The sequence below is a fragment of the Microtus oregoni genome, unplaced genomic scaffold, assembly GCF_018167655.1.
Source record: "Microtus oregoni isolate MIOR12 unplaced genomic scaffold, Mior012 000042F_ref0000377, whole genome shotgun sequence".
NCBI classification, from domain to species: domain Eukaryota; kingdom Metazoa; phylum Chordata; class Mammalia; order Rodentia; family Cricetidae; genus Microtus; species Microtus oregoni.
In genome coordinates this window covers 11,140,541-11,159,026 of record NW_024543209.1, presented here as the reverse complement: position 1 = coordinate 11,159,026, position 18,486 = coordinate 11,140,541, and positions in this window count along the sequence as shown.

Here is an 18,486-nt window from a genome sequence, read left to right as displayed (position 1 = left end):
GCATGCCTAGATTTTGTGCGCCTGCTTCGGTGCAGGTCACAGATCCTGCATTTTGACAAATTGGAGGTTTGTGGCAACCTGTGTTGAGCAAGCCTGTCATTCCCATTTTCCTTCAACTTGAACAATCATTAGTATTTCTTAGCAGTTTTTTTAATTGGGTAAACACATGGGTTTTTCCGACATAAAGCTATTGTGCACCTTAAGGAGGCAGTATCAGGAAAGCCTATACTTCCATATGCACTGGGAGACCAAAGATGCCTGTGCCTTGCTTCTTGATGAATTCACTGTATCGCAGTAGTCTGGAACCAGATCGTCACCCCAAACCACACGTGTCCAGGAAGCCTTTGAATCTCTGCCATCCTTTCTCCCTTCTCTTCTTTGTTTTGCAAAGGGCGGGCTTCAAAGAGGCCACTGATGAAATGCCAGGGCTTCCCCTGAAAGTGGGGAGAGCAGGCAAGGCAGCCATTCGCTTTCATAAGCCCAAGGCCAGGGGCCAGCCTGTTGGCCCTGAGCTTGGACCTTCCTGCCTTCTGCCCTGGTGCAGAGGAAGGAAAGGAGCAAGAACTGCCCTGAGTTGAGGAGACACACCGAGGGCCAACTCTTCGGTTGTTCCCTGCAGGGGGCCTCCCCTTCTGGAAGGAAGGCGACCTTTAAGGGAGAGCAAGGGCTTTGATGTCTTCCCCTTTCCCTGGTACACTTTGTAGTCTGCCTGCTTTCCTCATGACCAGCCTTAATAATCAGATTTCAGGCCTGACAAGATGCTGGAGGCTGATGGAAGACTCTGAGTGCTGGGATAAATATTTGATGAGAGGTGGCCATTATCAGCAAGCATGTAGGGGGCAGGCAGCTGCTCAGAGTGAGGCTGTTTGGAAACAGGCTTATTGTAGATACAATTAGCTAAAAATGACATCTGACTGGGAGAATGGACCCTTTCCCAAATGGCTGGTATCCTGAGAAGAGGACCACATGAAGACAGAGATACCAGGAGAGCTGTCTGTGAGCTCGGCATTCCCAATGACTGTCAACAAGCCATAGGAGACAGGGAGAGATTCCCTATGGATTTCAAAGGAGTGCAAAGATCTGCTGAATACTTGAAATCAGACTTCTGCCCCAAGAACTACGACAAAGTATATTTCTAGTTTGGGGTATGTCTTAGTTAGGGTTTTATTGCTCTGAAGTGACATCATGACCGGGCAACTTTTATAAAGGAAACCTTTAATTGGGGCTGGTTTACAGTTCAGAGATTTAGTCTGTTAACATCATGGCAGGTGGCATGCAGGCAGAGATGGTGCTGGAGGAGGAGCTGAGAGTTCTACATCAGGCAGCAGGAAGTGAACTGCAAAACACATCCTCCAGCAAGGCCACACCTCCTCATAGTGCCCCTTCCATCGAGCCTATGGGGGCCAAATGCATTCAGACTGCCACAGGGTACTTTTAATGGTGGTCCTGAGAACCTAACACATCACCCCAAAACAGGGAAACCACTGCCCTGTCTCATTAAGTCTCTGCAATGAGGGTCTCACCTAAGATTCCTCCTCTTACCTAGGGAGGAGACTGGAAGTCTAACCTAGCCAGGAGACACTGAGCTGTCACATGACTCCTATGAACTGCACCTGGCAGCCTCTTGAGAGGTATGTAACATGGGTATCACTTAAGGGTAAGGGTCTGGAAGTTCAGTCCATACAGCTGAGACTGGGGGTGGAGGGGTGGGCGGGGAGGGTGTCTCCAAACTTTGCAAGCACAGAACTAAGGCAGTCAGCCAAGGAAGGCCTGTCCATGTCAAGAGTGCCCTGGATGGCCATGTGCTCTGCCTATTGATGACCTTGGCACATACGGGCATGTAATAGTTAAATGAGTAACAGAAGAACATGGACTGTCCTTGACACCCAAGACAGGAAGAACAGTTCATAGATGGCCAATGCACGTCCATACCAGTAGGTAACACACCCTCTCTGGAATCTCTAGGAACTTGCCACCCAGTGGCAAGGGATAGAAACATTGAGACTGAATGCTGGCAATGGAGGCCAGGCCTAGAGTGCTTGCATAGAGTGTGTGTGGTCCATGTCTCCATCTGCAGTCTAGAGTCTGGGGCTGTACTCCTGAAGGTGCCTGATGGCCTCTGATCTTGGAATGCAGCAAACTGGGCCTGGTTAATACTTAGGGTCCCAGGGCTCCAAGCAACCTGGACATGAGTTTCAATGGATTCTACAAAGTTGACATCACTAAGCTCTCTCAACTGCCACAAATCATTACATCCCCTGCCTAGGCAAGGAAAAGGAAGCCTTGGTTGTCACAGGCAGTCAGGGGATGCCGCTCCCTTTTGCTCCTGTTTCTCTGCCCTCAAATCCCCGGTCCAGAGGTCAGAACACTATTCTTCTCTCCCTCCCTTCCCTTCCTTCTTCTCCTCCTTCCCATCACTCTTTTCCTTCTCTTTCACCATGGTCCCCTCCCATCATCTTCACCATCCTCCTTCCACCTTGCCCTCCTTCCCTTCCTCCACTCCCTCTCCTTTTCCTTCCTTCCTTCCTTCCTTCCTTCCTTCCTTCCTTCCTCTTCTTCCAGCTCTTTCATGTGGCCCCTCCTTCACCAGCTCTCTACTCCCCTACCCTTTCCTGTCTCCTACCCAGCTACCCTGGAGGAGGCTGCCTTGGCTTGCGTATTCAGACAGTTACAATGCCGTGTAAACTGCAGCTTCTGCTAGGCCTTGCTGTCACCTGCTGGTGAGGGAAACGGCACCTGGTAAATCAGGGTTCCTTTGCCAGGGCAGCTGGCCCTGCTCTTGTCTCTGTGCGTTAATCAGCTCCATGCCCTGATGAGCACAGACTGCAGGGCCTCTCTGCAGCACAGGGAGTTTCCCTGTCTGTTTAGCTCCGACACCACCAAACCCCGGTAGAGGAAGCTAAAGAGTACAGGCTTCCCTGCCTCACGCCTCAGGCCGACCAGCTCTGACAGGTCACGCTGTGCCATTCCAGCTGGGTCCAGCCTGCAGGTGACTGTCCATTTCTGTGTCCATCCAGCAAGCTGTAGCTAGTGTTTTATAAGGACTCACCCTGGGGCCAGGTGAGCATCAGTTTTTGTCCAATGCAGCATCAGAGATGGGAAACACTGCAATGGCCAGGGAAGACGCATTGTAAAGATGGACATGGTAGTTTACAAAGTGGCTAAGAACCCTGACTTTGGACTCTAGCAGATGCAGGTTCAAATGCAGAGCAGGAAGGGGCCCAACTCATCCTAAGAATGAAATGACCGTGTTTGACATAGTTTCTGGTATTAGAAAGGTGAGGGGTACAGATTCCCAGAGAGCCACCGTCCCCATTGAAGGACGGGGAGGCATCTGCAAAATGTGGTTCCAGAAGGTCTGACCTGAAAGAAACTTTAGGACTCATCCAGCACCCCCACCTTAGAGGTAAATTCCCCTAAGCCCATGGGTGTAAAATGGCTGACTGAATTTGGCTAGTTTGGTTGTGAAGATCAGAATGCCCAGCCTAGTCACAGTGACTTAACCAAGCATCCCAGAGAACCAGAAGTCAGAGGAAGCACACTACCACTGAGACCCAGGCCCTTCCCATTCCTTAGCTCTGCTGCCTGTGGTGCATTGACCCTCCAGGGTTGCAATGGGGCAGAGGAACACAAGCAACATATCCCGTGTCTGTGTGCAGGAAGGGAGAGAGCCAGGCATCTTAGCGTCTCCTCACGAGTATCTTCCACCATGCACAAACCATTTCTCACCCTTCCCTTCAAGCGTGTTTGGCTAGAATTAAGCAAGCCCGGTTTGCATATTCGGAGCTTGGCTTGGCACTATTTTTAAATATCAACCCCTTTCCTGTGCTGTGTCCTCACTGAGCAGGGCATAAGGGTCAGGGGTGAGAGTTCAGGAAACCAAGACCACGGAGTCCACACTGAACAACGGCAGAGGCCAGCCCAGCTAGCACTTGGTTTCCTGACTTCTAGGTCTCAGAGCCACAGACAAGTGAGAAGTATTTCAACCTGGGGCCCAGGGAGTCAAGCTGATGTCTCAGCCTTCTCCATATTCTTGCTGGGACAATTGAAGATGGTGGCTGACATGAAACATTGCATTCTGAGGCTAGCAGTTTGGAGAGACGTTTAAGGGGCCTTTTCTTACAGTGTTTATGAGCTTTCTACAAAGGCTAATTTATTTATGCCCATAACTCAAGGTAAAGTCCATGGAAAACATTGGGTTTTTTGCCATGCCTAGTGTCTTTTGCACCCAGAGACATGTGTTTGCAGGGATGGGTCGAGCTGCACACAGAGCCCCCACAGGACTTGCGGTACTGTTGGCAGGGACAGGATCGAGTGCCAGAAATCAAAATACTAAGCCCTTTGTCACTTTCTCGAGCTAAATGTCAAGAAAGCAATTATGGGTGACCCGGAGGCTTGCAGTGTGGAATAAGCGAGCATCCAGGGGACTGTGCACAGCTCCTGGTTGCTCAGGCCAGGCTGCAGGAAGATGGCAGGGTGGGAAGGAAAGGGCAGGCAGAGTCGTGCCAGCTTTTGATGCAGGTGTGCATGTTCCCAGATGCTCATGGCAGAAGCAAGGCCAGACTCAGAGTCCCAGGCACCCAGGTGAGGATTTCTTCCCATTGTGTGTGTGGTTTTCTACCACCAAGAAACTAATGAGCAATATCTCTTCCCAAGGACCCTGGCTTTTAAGAGAGTCTCATTTGCCAGACAGCCGTAACTGTCAGATAATCAATCACTCATTTCCACTCTAAACACCAGTCAGTGGTATACGTGCCAGCCAGGGTCCCCTGGCGCAGCAATAATTCTATGACCAAAAGGGGTGATTTAACCCTGGCCCCAAGCAAGTCATTTGACCTTGTAGATACCCCAAGCAGCTTTAATGTAGGAACACAGACTATCCACCACAGCTTCTGGAACCATCAAAATAATTCCCAGACCCCTGAGAACTCATAGAGCCCTTGGCCTCTGGGGACTCCTATTGGGAGCCATCACAATTACAAAGAGAACCTCTCTGTCTTAGGATACTGTCTGTAACTATCACATGGTTTGTAGCTAGGATCAAACCCTAGCAACCCAGAGCTGAGAACAAACCACTCCACCTCCCAGGGCCTCAATCTTCCCAAATGGAAAAAAGGAATGAAAATATTCACTGGGGTTCGTCGAAAAGAATTTTACCCATATTACAGGGAAAATGCTGTATTAAAAAGATAGTAGTGGAGCTCAGAGATGGCCCAGGGGTCAAGGGCATTGGCTGCTTTTTCAGAGGCCCCTCAATCCAGGAGATCTGTTGTCCTCCTCCTCTGGCCTCCACAGGCACCAGACACACAAGTGGTGCACAGACCTGCAGACAAAACACCTATACACATAAAAGATTTTTTTAAAATAAAACTAAAAAAAAAAATATTGGGGAAAGAAGTTGTAATTTCCCATAAGTGAAATATAAGCTGATCATGTGCCCCGCAGTCCCACTTGTAGGTGCTTATTCACAAGTCTATCCTTTACTTTTCTTATCATCATGGACAAATATCCTGAAAAAAAGAAACTTAAGGGAAGAAGTTGGACTTTTGGCTCACAGTTGAAAGGAACACAGTATTGCTCTAGCAGGGAAGGTGTGGTGGCAGCTGGTGGCTCTGGGATGCTTCAGACTGACAAAGCAGGCCTGGACTGTGAACCCTTAGATCTGCTCCCTAATAACCTACTCCCTCCACTAGACTCCACACCCCATAAAGGCTCCACAGACCCCCCAAACAGTGCCACAGATCGGAGATCAGGTTTCCAAACATGTGAGCCTTGGGGGCACATTGCACACTTAAAACCATAACTACAAGGAATCGACAATAAATGATCAAACAAAACATATATGCCAGTATACACGTAAGCTCTCTTCATGATTTCAGATAGCAAGAAACAGTCCAGTGTTCATTGGTCACTAAAAGAACCGACAAAATGGAGTCTACATTTACACACAGCAAAATGGTATTTCCCTACAAAAAGGGATATGGCATTGGTCCATGCTACAATGCATATTAGCTCAATGGTAAGGAGAGAAGCAAGACCACTGAATGTTTTATTCCACTCATATAAAATACTGGGATTTGCTTATCAGTCTTGACAGTTGTCCACTCAGATGCCCGTCTTGGAGTTTTGCTGTGAAGAGACACCATAACCAGGACAACTCTTATTTTGAAAAGCATTTAGTTGAGGTTAGCTTGCATTCAGAGGTTTAATTCATTGTCATGGAGGGAAGCATGGTATCCTGCAGGCAGACATGATGCTGGAGAAAGAGCTGAGAGTTCTACATAGGAATTGGTGGGTATCAGGAAGAGAGAGTGAACCGCTGGGCTTGGATTCAGATTCTGAAGCCTCAAAGTCCACCCCTAATGAGACACTTCCTCTGATAAGGCCACACCTACCCCAAGAAGACCACATGTTCTAATCCTTTCAAATAATGTCATTCTTTATGTACCTTTGGGGACTGTTTTCATTCAAACTACCACAATGACCAATAACCCTGAGATGATGTACAGGAGTCGGTAGGAGCTATGGAGACCTGGACTGCCCTCCACACTGGTGACAGAGCTGTCCCCAACTTACTACTCACTGGACCTTGGATAGAGGGGAATAATCATCACATCCTTGACCTTAATCTTTAGTATAAACAATCAAGAAAGAAATAGAGAGGACATGGATAAAATCACAGGTATTTGTCCAGCTTTCTGTTGTTATGATTTTTAACATTCAGAAAAACTGTAAAAATAGAAGAATCTCCCATATACCCTTTATCCAGTTCACCAACAGTTTAGAGTTGTATCCAATTTGTTTTCTCAATCTCTGTTTTCCATATGAGTGTTTCCCTCCTCCTCTTCATTCCACTCTACCCCTTGCCACTGTACCCCTAAATTCCCTTATATGTATTTCCCCAAAACAAGAACAATACTATACATAAGATAATTTCAAGATAATTATCAAAGTCTGGAGATTGGATATCACTGTCTCAGTCACGGTTCTAGTGCTGTGTAGAGACACCATGACCACAGCAACTCTTATAAAGGAAAGCACTTAACTGGGGACTTGCTCAGAGTTTCAGAGGTTTAGTCCGTCATCACCACAGGAGGGAGCTTGCAGGCATGGTGCTGAAGAAGTTGTTGAGAATACATACTGATCCAAAGGCAGAGAAAGGGAAAAAGAAAGAGACTGGGCCTGACGCCTAGTGACAAACTTCCTGCAACAAGACCACACCTCCTAACCGTTCTCACAAAGCACATTCCCTGGTAATTAAGCATTCAAATATATGAGCCTATGGGGACCATTCTTATTCAAACCATCACAGTCACCTAAACCAGCCCATGCTAACTTCACCCGTGCTCCCTGCAATGCCTATGAGAACTAGTTAGGGATGTAAAGAATGTTTAATTCCACTGTGGTCAGAGAACACAAGTGGCAGATGTTTACAGTGCACTGGGAGCCTTTATTCCCTCAGCTGCTGTTCCTTGTGGGTTTCCTGGGCCCTCTTCCGCATATCCCAGCCACGGGCTAGGAAGGAATTTATGAAAATCGGAGGCATTCCTCCTGACTTTCTGTTATCTGACATTTCTTCCCTCATTTTTTGGAGTTAGACCTTTTCGAGAGCTAATGTCAGTGACACTGGATTTCCCCATCACTTTCAGGAAAGTAGGACACATGTCCTTCCATGTTTTTCCACACGGAGTGTGAGTGATCCCTCAGTTCCCATGCATTTTCTCCCACTCCCATTGCCCTTATGGGTTTTGTCTAGAGTATGTAAATCATCTACATACATGTACATATCAGGAAGGTAACTTGGTGGTATCCTGTTCTCCAATGTAGATTCTCACTCTGAACATAGTAAACTTGACCTCCAACTCAATGATGCTCAGTTTCAGTTGGATTCAGTTGTTCATTTCTCTAATTTAGTTATTTCATGGTTTTTATTTCTTTTTTTTAAAACTGATACACAAAGAAGTCCCTTCAGAGTGAACATGAATGCTTTAAGAATTGCGTGAGATGGGACTAGAGATACATGAAATGAGCCAAATGGCATATGGCTAAACCCATGAATGTCAGCTAACGAGTCGCTGGCATGTAAGTGTATAATGAAGAAAACTCTGTGGTAACGCCTCCTGCTATTTTATAAAATAGTCTTTAAATGTTTGACATGGTACCGTGATGTTCTGAAAAGACAGTCTACCAAGCACAGGTGACGTGTTTGCAGTAAGGAGGTGCCATGGGTTGTGTGTATCTGTTACCTTTCTCTTTCTGCCACTCAGTATCTGACAGAAGCAACTAAAGGAAGGAAAGTCTTGGGCTCAGTCCACCATGACAGAGAAGGGGCTTCATCTGGAACAGTGGGGGCTCATGGCATGGCTTGTTTCACCTCAATGGGTCAGAAAGCAGAGTCGGCTTAGAGAAAAAGTAGGACCAGAACCTTCAAGGCCAGGCCTACCAGCAGCCCACTTATCACAGCTGGACTCCATTCCGTAAGGGTCCCACAATCTCCCCAAATAGTGCCTCTAACTGGGGACTGAGTGTTCACACATGAGTCTGGGGCTACTTCTCATATTCAGACCAGAACCCTTGGTGTTTAGACAGCACCTTCATTTTCTCACAGTTGTGGGGGCTGGATGCCCAAGATCCAACCCCTGAGTCTTTCTCCATGTCTTATAGATGACCACTTTCTCTCTGTGTCTTCTTGTCATCTTCCCTCCTGTCTGCTGGTGTCCTGTTTTTCATTTTAGGACAACTCTCATGGTTCCATTTTATCTGTCTCCAAATATGGAGTGTTTGGCTCCAGGACATACGTTCCAGATCAGAGGGACACGCATCGCTCCCTGTGTTTTGGTAGCACCCAAACATCAAGGAGTGCTGGAATTGCCAGTGTAACTGACCACGCCTGACAGGAGCAGCCGACTGTTGCTGCCGCAGCTTGCCAGGACTCTGGTTAAGGTGAATTCAGAGGCCAAAGTGAAGTGCTAATTCAGAGGAGGCTGCAGAAGGGCCTCGCTGCAGATTTGGTCATGTTCATCTTGACCAAACTTGGATCCAAAGAGTTTTAACTGAGGAGGCAAGAGCCACTCTGAATGAGTATGACGCCATCAGGTGGCCTGAGGTCCCTGACTGCATAAAAAAGGGGGCGGAGGAGAAAGTAAGGACAGGATAAGCACCCATCTCTCCCTGCTTCCTGGCTGCAGATGCCTCAAAGCTCCCGCTGCACCATCGCCTTGCCATGATGGACTGTATGCTCCATCTGTGCCCCACACAAAACCTTTCCTGCCTCGACCCACCTTTCTTAGGTTGCTCTCATCAGATCTACTATCACAGAAGCAGGAAAAGCTCCCAGTGTTGGGAATGCATAGGAGAGGAAGTGATTGCCTCACGCTAGCCATGGGGGTAGAGGGAGGGAGAGAGAGAGGGACAGGGAGAAGGGTAGAGGGAGGGAGAGAGAAAGAGAGAAAGAGAGGAAGAGGAAGAGGAAGAGAGAGAGAGAGAGAGAGAGAGAGAGTCAGTTAAGTCTCCATAGTCCCTTTAAGGGCCTGCCTTTAATCACCTGCCTCCCATTAGGCAGGCCCCACCCTTAAAGATCCCACACTCCCCAAATACCACAGGCTAGAGACCAATAATCATTGGACACATAGGTTCTGGGGTGGGACTATCCATCCATAGATTGTGAGATGCTTTCCTGTGTTGCTACTGAGTGATAATTTTGCCGACCACTCAATGGCTTCATTTACATAGGCCCTCCTCCTTTTTGTTTTATGTGCAGTTGCTGTCAGTCAACAGTGCAAAACGCACAGCGAACCCCCTTCATGCATAAGGCTTGTCTCATCTTATGGATTAGTTTGTTTGAGCTGGATTCCCAGGTGGACGTTTCAGAGTCAACGGGTACTATTTCATTTTTACAGAAATGTTGATGATCTGAAGGAGACTCGGGGTAAAGGAGAAAAATGAACAGATTTGCAGCAGACGGTAATGAGCGTCTCCTAAGGGAGAACAGGGGCTGCGGCACCTGCAGACACTATCCTCTGAACGCAGGCTTGTTGGGTGTCTGTCTCTTCTAACCCTTTCTGGATGCCCTCAGGCAGAGCTGAGCGCTGAGCTGAGCCACAGGAGCGGCGGAGAAGCACTGGGCTCAGATCCACCTCAGGCAGCAGTTCCAGACGGTGCACAGACAGTTACCAAGGAGACCTCCCTGTTTCCCCTCTTTTCCAGGTTAACAACAATCCTGAATCTGCACTGGGTGTCTGGATAGAATTAGTTCAAAATAGGGAGAAAACGAGAAAAAAAAAATGGCTTGCTAAAAGACAATTTACCTGTTAACCTCGGGGATCGGCACCAACGCACAGCAGAGAACATTCTGGCCCATTCCCTTTTCTCTACAGCTTCATGGTTTGATCTTTCCTCTCGGCTGCATTTGTTTTAATTTTACTTTAATAAAATAGGACCACCTGTGTCTGCATGCGTCTAATTACATAAAGCCCGTGGAGCGGCAAATATGCCCACCTTGTGAGCTCGCGGGCCCTGATGAGAAGCAGCGAAGGGGCAGAGTGATTATTAAGGCCCTGTGGAAACTAGAACAGGGAGGCTCAGCCCCTCGTGCTGAATCCCAGCCAGGGCTCCATCGCCACCCTTCTCTACAGTGGGACTTTGAGGACCTGGAGGCGCATTGTTTTTACCTGCTTGCTCACAGGGCGTTTGGAAGCCCCTACCACTCTTCTTAGCTGGAGTTCCTACACCCCCATTGGCTTTCCTTGCCCTGAGAGCCAGCCTCAGGGAGGCTGAGAGTGAGAGCCTGAGCAGGTGGTGGCTGTTTATCAGGTATGACTTTGCAGGAGCACAGTTCCGGATGTCGCCGGTTCTCATCAATTCACTGTCAATTTAAGTCAGAACCGGAAGCAGCCCCCTCTGCAGCTGAAGCCCAGTGAGGTCTAACAGCAGAATTACTACGAAATGGTGGCTGTGAGTCGCAGCTTTCTAAAGGGAAGATGGCCCTGCAAGCCTGGGTCCTGCTGGCCAAGGGAGAGTCTGCGCCCCCTCCCGGTGCAGGGTTCCCTCCCACTCTGCTCCCTATGTGAGTGAGCATCACGAGGCTGGAGATGTCTCTGAGAAGGAGGACAGCAAAGGGAGGTTTGGAATGAGGGCCTGGGCCAGGCCGGGGGTGGGGCACACAGGTGTGTGAGTGAGTCATAATACAGTCAGTCATATAAGGGACGACTCTACAGCAGTGGCAATGCGTGACCATGACCCACACACATTAACAATTACATACATACCTCATATATACATTTATGTAAGTACCCATATGTTTAAGTACGTATAAATCTTAAAATGTGGTGTTGATGAAAAAAATCAAGGTACAAAACAATATATATGAGGATTCATTTATAATTCATTGAAATACACATATCAAGATTCACTTATGGCAAGTATAAAACGTGAAAGAGAGTGCCATAGACTCCATGGAAAGGCAAGCATATGCACCAATTCTATAAAGAAAAGCATGGTCAGTATCAACTCTGGTTTCTGGACTGTCTTTATTTGCTGAGAACACATTATGCACCAGGGACTAGAGCAGAGAGCTTCAAGGATATTGTAATGCCTCATTTCTCCCACTGGGTAATGGTTGACTGGTTGAGCTCTTTGCATATGAATCTCTATATACATTGTGTGTATGTTAAATATTTCACAATATTTTCTAATAAATATTGAATTAGCTGTGAAATGAAAAGCAAAATGAAGAGACAATAAGGGAACTATTATCTGGATTTATTTTTGATGTATGAAGATGAATGGGGTAAGAGTCTAGGCAGAAAGAAAAATGTCATCTTGGGATCCACAGAGCTGGAGAGGTACACGTAGTTCCTAGTCTTTGAGGGAAGATATGGTCCACTAATTGGGCTCAGTAGTTTTTGTATACAATAATGATAGAAGAGGCCATGAATTCTAGAGGGGGTGGGGAGAGACATAGGAGGGGTTCAGAGGAAGGGATGGAAATCATGCAAAGAGTGTATTCATCTATGAAATTCTTTTAAAAATCAATAAAAATAATGAAAAATAAGAACCTTATTTTATGTATAAAGGCACCAAGAAAATATATAAAGAGTTCAATGACAGGGAATCATATTTAGAATTTGAATGTTCAATGCCAAGAGAACCAAATGCCTTCCTGTTCCCACCTCACTGGGTTAGAGATCTGTCCTCATTAGATCCCCAGTGGTCTGTGCTGGGCTCTAAATTAGGAGATGGGAGCATGAGGCATGGTGGCTAGGGCGTGTCCTCTGAAGGTTCAAATGCAGGAAGCTCGGTCCTTGATGGACCAGCACTGGGGGTGATAGATCAGGTCAAAGACGCTCTTTCTACCTTTGGAAGGGATTGCTGTCATCCAGGGCAGTGGACAGCTGACGGGCCAATCACAACAGCCGCTGCACCTAGCCCTCTCCATCCGTTTCATTTTGTGGAGGATAAATCAGACTTACTCCTTTGTGAGGGGCAACCTTTTTGGGGAAGATGCTGTCAGAGCACAAAGTGCCTCTTGTGCCACAGGGAGGTAAACAGCCAAGCGCCTCTTTTTCTCCCTAGCAAAAAAGAGTTCCCTTCTGCTACAGCATTAAATACTTTCTCCCAAATGCCATGTTGGGCTAGTTGACATTGTACCAGCGTGGCAAGGCAGGACCTTTAAGGAGTGATGAGGTCATTGGGACTCTGTCTCACCAGTATAGTACCACTGAGGTTTTGAGAGCTAGCCAGTCATAGAGGATGTGATTCCTGCTAAATGGATGAGTTCAGCCTGATTCCTTCTCTCTGTCCTGTATGTTTGCTTGCCCTTCTGCCATGCTGTGATGCAGCAGGTAGGCCTTCACCAGAATTAGGACCACAGACGCTTCTACTATTTGTGGACTATCCAGCCTGCGGGATTCTGTCAGAGTGTGGTCTGATAATTGTGTTTTCTGTGTTGGGATGCTGAAGTATCTAAAAGGCCCCACTCCACCTGTCCGTCCCATTAGTACTAAGGTTGCTGTGAACTTCAGGAAACGCAGCAGTGCTTCTAAAGCCCTCCTAAGCTCACCTGGAGACCCCAGTTCTCACCAGAGCAAAAGTAGAGGAGCACCCTCCTTGGAAAGACAGACTGACTTCTCCTGAGGGTCATGTTCTTTCCCTATCAGATTAGAAAACAGAATCATTCATTCACTCAACCCTTTATCAGTCATTACAATAAGAGAATAAAGGGAAAACACATGGGGCTTTTTGCATTTACTACTTCAAGAAATGTCCTTAACTTTCTAGCTTTTCCTCTGACTTTCTGCAAAAATAAATGTATCCCCTGCTACTAGATGGCACACATAAAGTTCCCAGCATATTATGCATGCTTTATGCTTCTTATTACTGTTGGGACTCATTGTGAGCTAGCCCCAGAAATATGTAGCTGGGGTTAACCCAAACCTGCTTCAGGGAGCCTTCATCCTGCCATGTCTGTGTCTCCTTTTGACTGTCTTGGTGAGATGCCCGTGACATCTGACCAACCCAGTCACTGAGCCACCAAAGACACATTCTTCTACACATCCACATGCTGGAAGCCCTAAACTCAAGGTGGGTGTGGTACTGACCCATCCCAGGGAAGACAGGGTTTTTCCTCCTCTTCACCAGCTCAGCTGGTCCAAATACCTGTGGCTTCTGTCCAGCGTTAGCTCCTCCAACCCTCTGGAGACCTGGGTGTATGTGGAATTAGGGAAAGAAGCAGCAAAGTGGGCCACTGTCACCGCAGCTGTAGATGGGTCCCTAGAGAAGGATGACACTGAGGCTTTCCTGAGGAATGGCTGAACTGTGCTTGGAAGCCCATGGCACAGAGAGGGAAGGCAGCAGAGGCTCGGCTGCCTCTTGGCCTCCAAAAGAGCAAATGTTTGGGAACGAGGGTGCCAGAACAAAACTGTCTGCGCTGTTGTCCCGGTCCCTGTTCAGCTCACGTCACACATGTGCTAAGAGACTCTTGGCTCTAGGCAGCTGGTAGACACTGGCTGACAGATTTGGGATCTGATAAGAGGCTGTTGATTTCTTTCATTTGTGCAATGCCGGAGATGAATTTTAACAGTTAAAATTGGGAAGAAGAAAGAGAAAGAAAAAAAGAAAGCCCTAGTATTTTGCCAGCATTACCATGCTGGCTCTGTCTTTTATTGGATTGCTTGATGCTGACAAGTGTCTGATCTGGAGAAGTCTGTTTTTAAGGGGCCTTGTTGCCATGTGCTTTCTGTGGAGCCACGAGGTGCTAAGAGCAGAAGCAAAAGGAGATGTTCATGGGGACTCATCTTCCCTCAGGGTCCCCTTCCATCTTGGATTCATAGCCATCTTCCGGGGCAAACCGGCAGCTTCCATTTGTGCAGGGCCCTCACCTCAAGACAGCAGCCTCAAGTGACCATTAGGGCCTGCATAAGTGGTACAAACAATCCTCTCTCACATACCCCTGCTAATAATGATGATGATGATGATAAATTAAAAACTTTAGGACTGGTGGGAAAAGGTCTGAGAGGGTACAGGTGCTTGTCACCAAGGCTGCCAACCTAAATTCTAACCCTAGAAGCCACATGAAGATAGGAGGAAACCAACCATACAAAATTTTCCTCTGACCTCCATGTGTGTGCTGTGACGTCAGCATCCACACATACATCATTGTACACACATAACACAGAATAATAAGAAAGAAATTTAACATAAAAGAGACCCCCTAAGGACATGTTATTTTGGAAGCTGTGCCAACCTCCATTGTGCAAGCCAATTTATTATTGTGATTTGAGTGATGGGTCTAGTTGCCTGATCTCACTATTTACCCTGAGTTTTGACTTCTCTGTATACTGGTCACCTTTCTACTGCTGTAGAAAAACACCTGTGGCCATGAACACAAAGAGGGAAAGGGTTGTTTGGCTCATGGTTTATGAGGCTTTGGTTAGTTCATGGTCACTTTGTCTTGTTGCTTTGGGCCTGTGGACAGAGAATGTCACACAAAGAGCACTTAATAGAGGAAACCTGCTTAAACCAAAGCATCTAAAAGCATGAGGTGGGGTGCACGCCAGTTAGTTCTGTGACATGCCCTATCAGAGACTCAAGATGGATAAAATATTATGTGAGTAAACAGGAGATGCAGAGCAAATAACTTTCCAAACTATAGAAATGACAGAGACATCTGGTTGCCTGGACAGTCACCCAAGATTCCTTATTAACATTGGGGCATCCATCTTTGGCCTAGAATATTTGACAAATATTTCTGTGAAGCCGGAATTTTTAAAGGACTGTTCTACCTTGTTTTGGCAAAGTTTGGAAGACACCTTCTTTTGTGTCCTACATGTCCATTTTGGATGGCATACTCTCAACAATTGAGGCAAGGGCAATTTCTTGCCCGGAGGCTAACTTTGTCACAATGAAATCAAACTCCATATGGAGGTTACTCAATAATCATCATCTTCTCTGAAGTAGATTGGTACTGCCAGAAGCAGAAGTGTCTCACTGTCATAAAAGTCTTATGTTATTAAAATATCTTAAATGTCATATTCTGTAGGTCTCTAAAGTGTTTGAAGATCATTTGTCAGTCAAAAATATATCTCTGTTTGACTTTGAAAACATATCTAACATGACTGTAAGTTTGATTGTTATAGATGACTAACTACTGATCTACATTTCTTAATTTTCTTAAATAGTTTGTAATAATAGCTTCCAAGGACTAGAACTTTATATTACATTGTTAAATGACCTGCACAGGTGTAATACCTTAAACAAGTGTAGAAACATATATACAGTATTTCTAAGAAAAAAACTTAAATTTGTATCAGTATATAAAAATCAATACTAATGTAAAATATTTGAGATTAATAGTTGCTTTTTAGTTTAAAAGTAGGTTCAATAATCTACCTTTTCATTCTATCATTCCTATATTCACCCTTTTTAAATCTTTTTAGAAAGAAATCTCTGAACCTAACCTCCTTTGCTTAGCTTCCTCCCTGACCATGACTAATAACAACTTTCAACAACCTCCCCCCATGATGATTAACATTCATAATCCATTGAACAACCAAAAACCACCCACCCCACCTCATGGGAATGTGACCATTGTGTTCTTAATACTTCTACTTGTATGGCGGTGATGGTATCTTTAAGGGAACCTGAGAAAATTGAGATAATGGTCAAGTCCTGAAAGAGATAGCTGTATCATTTGTGCAGGACTTATCTGAAGTCCTGGCTAGAGTAGTCTGGGAGGCTGGGCCATCTCTGCTAGTGGTTTTGAAGTTGTTCTGGATGCAGATTTTCCAAGAAACTGCAACAGAGGCATTCTGAGAGGCTGGATCATCTGAGATACTTGTCTTTATTGGTGTCTGGGGTTTTTTTTTTTGAAAACACACAAACTTTTAAAGGTAACATACATATCTACATTAACACAGGTATGGAATATGTAATGTGCCTAAATCAGCTAAAGATGATTCTCTGTTCTATGTTTGAGCAGGTGAAAAACATCTGTCAATTTTATAAGTCCATTTAGACTACATAACCAAACTAATATAAATCTCCATCCAAGCGATATGAAAGAAGGACATGTAATAGTAAGTCATGAGGACTTTGTACCCAACAATATTTATCATGTCTCATCCAGTATCAGAGCTATCCCCTATAGAGGGATTAATTTATATATCACCTGTCTTGTAGTTCTTCTTGGTTTCTTCCTTCATGTCTGCAGCGAAGATTTTCATGAGTTCTCTTCTGGTCAAATCCAATCTCTATTAACATTGAAGGAATCCATAGCTTTATGTTTCTTGTGGCAATAAAGGCATAACCTCTTCTCTAAAGAAACACATTTTATGACTTCCATTCTAAAGTTAAGACATTCTTGAAATATATAAGCTGGTTTAATTTAGCAGCTTTTTCTACAATCCAGTGTCTCTCAGTAGCACCTGTCCTTCACTTAACAACATTCAAAAAACTCAAAGTCAACAAAGCACTATACAGGATCCAGAAACTGTATTTCTCATCTGTATGTGGCTTATTCTTTTTTTATTGATTTACTCTTTCTTTATAGACTTTATTATTTTTAAACTATTTACTTATTTTTCTATGACTGTCTTTTCCTACTTTCTTTTCTTTTTTTCAGCATCTAATCACATTTTAAAGCATAATGTATCTGTTTAGAAGTTTTTTTTCATCTTGAACCTAGCCTTTTCCTTCCCCAAATAACCACAAGAAAATTTTATTAATTATAAATGCTCAGTCAATAGCTCAGACTTACTACTAACTAGCTCTTACAATTAATTAACCCATATTTCTTTGCTTTGCCATATGGCTCATGGCTTGTTACCTCATTTTTTATGCATTCTATTTCCTTGGTGACTGCTGGTGTCATCTTGACTCTGCCCTTCCTCATTCCATCCTTCTTAGTTTGCCTTTCCTGCTTAACTTGATCCTTTCCAGCTATTGGTCAGTCAGTTTGTTTATTAAATCATAGTGACATATATTCACACAGTGTTCAGAAAGATTATCCCGCAGCATGTGGAGAACATGGTGGTGAATGGACTAAATTGGGTAAAGTAAAATAAATATCACATGATGACCACATGTATGTTCTACAAGGTTGAACTCTCAGATGCTGAAGCTAGAATGATGTCCTTTTCCCCAGGGGCCATAGAAAGGGAGGTAAGATACTGCCTCAAAGATAAAAGCTTTCAGTTAGAAAAGAAATTCAAGAGTCCTGGGGTACAACACAGGGAGCAGAACCAGTGACAACATAGGATGGGCTTGCAAGTAGCTAAGAGTAGACTGCAATGGTTCTCATGACAAAAATGAGCTATGTGAGGTAAGAGCCTGTCTAGTTAGTGTTTACTGCTGTGTAGAGAAACCATGGCAACTCCTATAAAGAAAAGCATTTAATTGAGGTGGCAGCTTACAGTTTTAAAGGTCTAGTCCCATTATTGTCATGGTGTGAAGCATGGAAGCATGCAGGCAGATATGGTGCTGAAAAAGGAGCTGAAAGTTCTACATCTTGATCAAGATGTAGAACTGATGTGGAATTCCCCTCTGTGTGCTATGAATATGTTTTATTGCTATTGGCTAATAAAGAAGCTGTTTGGGCCTATGAGAGGGCAGAATAGAGCTAGGCAGGAAAACTAAACGGAATGCTGGGAAAAAGAAAGAAGGCAGAGTCAGTGAGATACCATGTAGTTGCCAGAGGAGAAAGATGTGAGCCATCTGTCAGGAACCTTACCAGTAAACCACGAGCCTCATGGTAAAACATAAAATAATAGGAATGGGTTAATTTAAGATGTAAGAGCTAGCTAGCAATACACTAGAGTCATTAGCCAAGCAGTGTTGCAAATGAAATAGTATCTGTGTGATTATTTTGGGGCTGGGCAGCAAGGAAATGAACAAGCAGCCTCCATTTACATGGAACAAGACTGTGTGCCATATTGGGCATAGCTTGAGCATATATGAGACATTAAAGCCTGCCTCCACAGTGACAAACTT